Source organism: Daucus carota, chromosome 2 (genome assembly GCF_001625215.2).
Source record: "Daucus carota subsp. sativus chromosome 2, DH1 v3.0, whole genome shotgun sequence".
Lineage (NCBI taxonomy): Eukaryota > Viridiplantae > Streptophyta > Magnoliopsida > Apiales > Apiaceae > Daucus > Daucus carota.
This window is the reverse complement of record NC_030382.2, coordinates 20,071,674-20,079,839: the sequence shown is the minus strand read 5'-3', so window position 1 is coordinate 20,079,839 and position 8,166 is coordinate 20,071,674. Positions and strand designations below refer to the sequence as shown.

At 38.3% G+C, this 8,166-nt stretch overlaps 1 non-coding gene across 1 annotated transcript; it reads right to left on the bottom strand.

Moving 5' to 3' along the window:
* Window positions 1-4,920: 4,920 nt before the first annotated feature.
* On the bottom strand, window positions 4,921-5,027 carry LOC135150928 (small nucleolar RNA R71). The gene has a single exon (XR_010289388.1). It is a non-coding gene; the product is annotated as a small nucleolar RNA R71 (small nucleolar RNA).
* Between the last annotated feature and the right edge of the window lie 3,139 nt (window positions 5,028-8,166).

The window sequence follows — 8,166 nt, the reverse complement described above, 5'->3', positions numbered from 1 at the left end:
TCATGGACGCTTATTTGGAGAGGAAGTTAAAACTTGGATTGATAGCATATATTTTCCACCACCCGGAAAGACTAACAAAAAGATAAGAAGTGCTGGATATGGAGTTTAGCATCATTGGACTCATGCCCCATTGTTTTATGAGCTCCCTTATTGGTCTTCACATAGTTTGCGACATTCCATTGATATCATGCATACAGCAAAAAAAGTGTTTGAGAACATATTTTTTACCAATGTGAATGGTAAGAAGTCAAAAGATCACCACAAGGCAAGGTTGGATTGCAAACACTTTGGTGTGTTGCCTCATTTTTGGATTGATGAAAATGGAAAAAAACTGAAAGCACCATACTCTCTTAATAGGAAACAACTCAAACTTCTATGTCAGTGGATTGAGTCGTTGAAATTTCCAGACGGTTATGTCTCAAATATATCTCGTTGTTGCAATGCTAAGGAGTGTAAGTTTTTTGGATTTAAATCGCATGATTGTCATATTTTTCTTCAAAAATTGTTGCCTCTAGCAATTCGCGAGCTTCTACCGAGACCTATTGTGAATGCCTTGACAACGATTTCCATTTTTTTTCAAGATTTATGCTCATCCGTGATTACGTGTGTTTTCATTTATTGTGTTCTTTGTCTTTGTTTGATGGAGATCTATGAATTATTATGTTGTGTTTGGTTGTGTGGCTGGTCCATGTGTTCATCCGACTTGGAACTAATGAAGAAATCGGTTATTAGAGCGCTGTGTTTATTGGAAACATTTTTTTTTCTCAAACTTGGGTTGATTTAATAGAGCATTTGGTAATAGGTTCAGCAGAAGAAATTAGATTAGCAGGACCCTCTTGTTGGAATTGGATGTATCCAGTTGAACGGTTATTAGAGAAATTTAAACAAAAGGTTGGTAATAAAGCGTGAGTTGAGGGTTCAATTGCCCAATGATATATCTAAGAGGAGATTCTTAATTTTTGTTCCTTCTGCTTTGCCACAGACTCAATTCATAATAAAATACGCCACAATGAAGCTCTTTTTGATGGTGATGGCTCCGAAAAATTAGAAGTTTTTGGTTATCCAAATGAATATCTTGATAAAAAAGGAACTCGTTATTTGACTGATAAGGAGCCAAAGTTAGTAGAAGAATATGTACTTTTTAACTCTCCAGAAATTCAACCTGGTCTAAGGTATCATTTATAATTTATTTATAATTTATTTATAATTTAATTTTAAACTTGACTAAGATTTTTAAATTTTTTAGACACTTTTAAAAACATTTTTATATGTACGGATCCCCTAAACAGAAGACTGGTAATATACCAGAAGTCTTATTTTGAATTACATGTTTACTTTTAATTATTCAAAATTAGATGTTACATTATTTGAACGATCCAGCCGTACGGATGTTAATAAAATAATATCATCAACGTGGAGGCAAAAAATCAGATGATTTTAATAAATCGAAATACAGTTTTACAACCTTTTTATACTGGAACTTTATATAAATAAAATATTAAATTGAGAAAATATTTTTTACACAATTCACGTAATTTTTCATGTTATAAAATCACAATTCCAAGTTTTATGTAAATAATAAAGTATACAAATCAAATCAAAATGAAAAATAATAAAGCACAGTTATCGAAGTCAAAACTGACCGGGTGTGCGGTCAGTTTTGTTGCGTTAGTATATAAACAAAAAAAACCGCCTCCTTTCCTCTTCATTCTCAGAATTCTCCGAACTCTCTCAAACCAACTCCAACATCAACTCGATTTCAAGGCTAGAACTTCAACTGCAAATTAACCTTAATGGCGGCAAGAATAAGGAATCAGAAACCGTCTCCAAACTCCCTTTCAATGGTAAATATCCAAACTCTTTTCAAGTTCAATTCTTATAGTTTTTGGTAGGACTGAACCATGTGCTTGGCTTATTTGTTAGTATAGAACCCTATTCAACTTAAATTTGTTTAGTTTTCAAGCTTTTATATGTATGCATTCTATGTATATATAATTTGTATATGTTAGTTTGGAAATTTACATGCAATTTCTTGTTGTCGGTTATGTTATGAGAATGAAAAAGGTGGATTCTCTGTTTTTTATTTTTATTTGTATTTTTATATGAAAGTTTGTATATATTTGTTGCTCAATTGGTAAATTTGCTTAAAATTGGTAATCACATTCATAACGAGTCCTTGAAATTTGGTTTTTTTTTGTTGGTTTTGTGGTTTTATTTTAAATTTGTAGGGTTGTTCATTTTGATTCTATTTAGCATTTTGATTCATAATTAAGGGATTGTGGTTTGCATTGGGCATTTTGATTCATAAGGGGTTGTGGTTTGCATTTTGACGTTTCTATATTCAAAAAAGAGTCGATTCATAAGGTGTTGTGGTTTGCATAATTGGTTGCGATACAAATTCATGTGATATAAATTAGGTTTTTGGTTTGCATTTGGCATTTTGATTCATAAGGGGTTTTGGTTTGCATTTAAAGTCGATTTTTTTATTCATATTCTAACCAATGGTGTTTCTGGTGTTTGATTAGGGCACCTTGTGGTGGTTTGTCATACTTGCGATCATGATCATTGTCTTAATGGCAAGAAAAGGCAAGGGGAAGGTCAAGGATACGAGAAAGGGAAAGGGCAAAGGCAAAGGCAAGGGGAAAGCTAAGGAGACAGCTTCCACCAAGAAGGGTAAAGGGAAGTCTAGCACTTTGTCTATATGTGATGAACCAACTGATTCGGATGAAGGAGAGAATCCGAATGAAGGCAACCTGATAAGTGGTATTTATACACACTTATAGGCCTTCATTTCCGCTTAAATTGGTTGGTTGTACTTAAGTGTTTAGTGTCTTTTGATGTGTTTTTATTGTTTTTCTGTGCAGGTCACGAGTTGAGGTGATGAAGTGATTTTCTATCATTTTAGGTTGGTTTTGGTGCATTATTTGCAAGAATAGAGGATTGTGGATTCACCGCGACTTGGGATTTTGTGGGTATATCTTCTACAAACCCTCACGAGAGCACACTCGTCCACTAGAGCTATCTAGGGGTTTAAAGGGCTTGTTGCATGTGCTAAATGCAACCGTGATCACCTACGGAAGTGGTACTAGAAGCGAGGAAGGACATGCACGCGAGAACGAGCGAGAAACGAAGAAACGGGGCTGTCATCACAGACAGTAGCGCGCCCGCGCTACTTGTTAGCGCGCCCGCGCTACTAACTGCTGCAACTAGCGCGCCTGCGCTAAGTTAGCGCGGCCGCGCCCAGCAGAACTTCCCCGGGCCGATTTTTACAGCTTTTTAGTGGATTTTCGCAGCGGTCGAGGCCCGGTTGACTTGGTCAATGTATTTTTATTTCTCGTGTGTAAAACCCTAGCCTCATAGAAGTAGTTAGAGTAGAAGAGAACAATATAGTAGTTTTCAGATTATTCAATCAAACACATTATCAGTTTGTATTAGATCGTTCTTCGCGAGGAAGTGACAGTTTCGAGCGAGATCGTGAACTTCAAATCTGTAACGTGTGATCTTTATTATTAATTCAAGCATTTTTATTCCATTTAATTCTTGTCTTTTATCTATCATGTTTTCATTAGAACCCATGATGTCGATTAGTTCGATTATGAACTAACCGCCTTCATGGGATTCTAATGGATTTATCGATGTAGTCTAGTAACGAATATTTATTACTTGATTTTGTGACGTATGTTGATTTCTTTGCATGAGCCGTACTTATTCTTCTTAGGAGAGTAGCTAACTTCTAAGTTGTTTGTTAATTCTTTCTGAAGCGAGAGTGGATGATTGAATTTAGAACTTTGCCATGTAAACATAGGATTATGTGAATGAAGCATAATTTGTGATAGACTTGAACTATTTTTATCACCCTGTGTAATCACGATAGACGACTTGTTATTTAAACCTCTCTGCTTACACTACCGCTATAGAGATATAGGGTCTGAGCTTTGTGGGTGTCCATGAGATTTCTGTCTTAATTGCGGATTTTGATTGGTATGATATGTGTGCAACGAGAGTTGGCATGTATTACTTTCGTGTTGTCTGATTAGGATCAACAGTCGCATGTTAATCAGTAATTTCAATTCTAGATGAATTCGATAATGAAGTTAGAATCCCATGTGTTTTCCTATTCTGAATTTGATTAGTGAATTTAGTTATTAGTATAAAAGAAACCAATCCTTGTTAATTGTCTTAGCAGTGATAACTGATCATACATTGTTGCATAGGTGCATATTCTTAATTCACCAGTCTCTGTGGGATCGAACTTAATATATTACTTGTGATCACGTGCGCTTGCGTGTAGATTTCACCGAACAAGTTTTTGGCGCCGCTGCCGGGGACTCGGTGTTAATTAATTAGTTTATGTACTTGTCATCAGTGTGCATTAAAATTCACTGACTAGGATTCTATTCTCTTCTCACTTTTCTTCTTTTCTTTATTTCAGGTACTTGGATCGCGTTTATGCAAACACGTTCTCAAACCCGTAAAAGAAAAGCAATTGATTCATCTTCATCTTCTTCTTCTGATTCTGAAACAATGACAGAACCTGAAGCACAACCAGACAGTAAGGCATTAAAGGATTTCTCTATGCCAAAGATCGATGATATCCAATCAAGCATCGTCAGGCCTGCAATCGCAGCCAAAGCCTTTGAAATCAAACCAGGAACTATTCAAATGGTCCAGAACTCGGTACAGTATGGGGGTTCTCCTACTGAAGACCCCAATATGCATATACGGAATTTTATAGAGATCTGTGACACTTTCAAATTCAATGATGTCTCTGATGAAGCTGTGAAGCTAAGGCTTTTCCCATTTTCACTGAGAGATAAGGCTAAGGGATGGTTACATTCTTTACCATCTGGTTCGATTACTACATGGGAAGATCTAGCTCAGAAATTTCTCACTAAATTCTTCCCCATGGCAAAGACTGCTGCACTACGAAATGCTCTATCTCAATTTTCTCAACAATCAGGAGAAACATTCTGTGAAGCCTGGGAGCGATATAAGGAGATGCTAAGGAAGTGTCCCCATCATGGCATGCCGGATTGGATGCAAATAAACAGTTTCTATAATGGTCTGGGACCTCAATCCAGACCTATGCTTGATGCTGCTTCTGGAGGTGCGCTATGGGCTAAGAGTTATGAAGAAGCTTATGATCTTATTGAAATGATGGCTGCTAATGAATATCAGAACCCTACTCAAAGACTTACTCAAGGAAAGGTAGCCGGAATTCTTGATCTTGATACGTCTACAGCTATAGCAGCTCAACTTAAGGCTCTCACGATGAAAGTCGATTCTTTGGCTCACCAAGGAATTCAACAGCCAATCTCTATTTGCGAATTATGTGCTGGTACTCATGCTACTGATCAGTGTGCCATTTCTAGTGAATCAGCACAATTTGTGAGCAACTTTCAGAGAGGTCAACAGCCTGCTCGAGCTACTTACCACCCTAACAACCGAAATCATCCGAATTTCAGCTGGAGTAATAATCAGGGTTATAATCAGCCTCAACATGGATTTCAACAGGGACCTAAACAGTATAGTCAGGCTGGGACTTCACAACAGTATGCACCTAAACAGCCATATCACCCTCCGGGATTTCAGAATCATGGGCAAACAAGTAACGAAAGGTCTGACATGGAAGAGCTAAGACTCATGTACAAGAGTCAGGCAGTAACTTTAAAAGCCTTGGAGACACAAGTCGGTCAGTTGGCTAACGCTTTATTAAGCAGACCACAGGGGAATCTCCCTAGTGATACAGAGGTACCAGGTAAGAGGGACCCTAAAGAGCAAGTCCAATCCATTACGCTGAGATCGGGAAAAACTACAACAGGGTCTACCTCAACATCAGTACAAGATCAAGGTGATGAACCGCAAGAAATTCCAACAGAACTTCCTTCGAACACAATTGGCATCAACACTACTGTTGAAAAGGATAAGGCTAGTCCTGCAGCTGCTCCGATGTCAAAACCAGTATATCCACCACCTCCATTTCCTAGGAGGTTAAAAAAACAGCAGCTGGATAAACAATTTGGTAAATTCCTAGAAGTATTTAAAAAGCTTCACATCAACATTCCGTTTGCTGAAGCACTCGAGCAAATGCCTAGCTACGCCAAATTCATGAAGGGTATTCTTTCGAAAAAGTTAAAGCTCGAAGAGTTAGAGACAGTGGCTTTAACAGAGGAATGTAGTGCTGTGCTTCAACAGAAATTACCACCTAAGCTGAAAGACCCGGGAAGCTTTACTATCCCTTGCACTATTGGGAAGTTCTCTTTAGATAAGTGTCTGTGCGATTTGGGAGCTAGCATCAACCTGATGCCTCTATCGATCTTCACACAACTTGGCCTGCCAGAGCTCAAGCCGACAAACATGTCTTTGCAGCTAGCTGATCGTTCGATCACATATCCGAGGGGTATAATTGAAGATGTGCTGGTCAAGGTTGATAAATTAATATTCCCAGCCGACTTTGTGATTCTTGATTTTGAAGAAGACAAAAGAATTCCTATCATCTTGGGCAGACCCTTTTTAGCCACCGGACAAACCTTGATCGATGTACAAAAAGGGGAACTTACAATGAAAATACAAGATCAGACGGTCACGTTCAACGTATTCAATGCAATGAAATTACCAACTGATGAGGAATCTTGTTTCAGTATGGATGTACTTGATACTACGGCAGAAGCTAATAGCCAGCGGGTTTTACAGAATGATGCATTGGAAGCAATCCTTACCAATGATGAGGAATTGGACAGTGAAGAAGAATTGGAAGAAATCCATCATCTTAACTCATCACCTTGGCGAAGGAATTTTGAACCACCTGTCGAATCTCTTGGCTTGAAAGAATTAAAGGAAGATCACAAACCACTACAACCATCAGTGATCGAAGCACCTAAACTTGAACTTAAACCGCTACCGGATCACTTGAGGTATGCCTTTCTTGGTGAACATTCTACTCTTCCTGTTATTATTGCCGCTAACTTGTCAGGTGAGGAAGAGGAAAAACTTTTGAGGGTGCTAAGGGAATTCAAAACAGCAATTGGGTGGACTATAGCTGATATCAAGGGAATCAGTCCATCATTTTGTCAACACAAAATTCTTCTTGAAGAAGGAAGCAAACCTTCAGTGGAACAACAAAGAAGATTAAATCCTATCATGAAGGAGGTTGTAAAGAAAGAGATTCTTAAATGGCTCGATGCAGGTATCATATATCCAATTTCTGACAGCTCATGGGTGAGCCCAGTACAATGTGTGCCTAAGAAAGGAGGCATGACAGTAGTAGCCAACGAAAAAGGGGAACTCATCTCAACTCGAACTGTCACCGGTTGGAGGATTTGCATGGACTACAGAAAGCTGAATAAAGCTACAAGAAAGGATCACTTCCCTCTGCCTTTTATTGATCAGATGCTTGACAGGTTGGCTGGCCATGAGTTCTATTGTCTGTTAGATGGGTATTCTGGCTATAATCAGATTGCTATTTCTCCGGAGGATCAAGAAAAGACAACCTTTACATGCCCTTATGGTACTTTTGCATTCCGAAGAGTACCTTTTGGCTTATGTGGTGCACCAGCCACGTTTCAAAGGTGCATGATGGCAATATTCTCAGAGATGATCGGCATCAATGTGGAGGTATTCATGGACGATTTTTCTGTATTTGGAACATCTTATGACGAATGCCTCACGAATCTGAGAATGGTTCTTGAGCGCTGTGTGGAAACTAATCTGATTCTCAATTGGGAAAAATGCCATTTTATGGTGCAAGAAGGAATCATTTTGGGACATAAGGTATCTGCCAACGGACTGGAAGTTGATAAAGCGAAGGTGGAAACAATTAAAAATCTACCTCCACCACTCTCGGTTAAAGGCATCCGAAGCTTCCTTGGTCATGCAGGTTTCTATCGAAGGTTCATCAAGGACTTCTCAAAAATTTCTAAACCTCTTTGCAATCTGCTAGAGAAAGACATCCCATTCAAATTTGATGAAAAGTGCTTGGAAGCATTTGAAATTTTGAAAAAGAAGTTGACATCAACACCTATCATTACTGCACCTGATTGGAGTAAACCATTTGAATTAATGTGTGATGCCAGCGATTATGCTGTAGGAGCGGTACTGGGCCAGCGTACAAGTAATGTGTTTCATGTTATCTATTATGCCAGCAAAACATTAAATGATGCACAATTG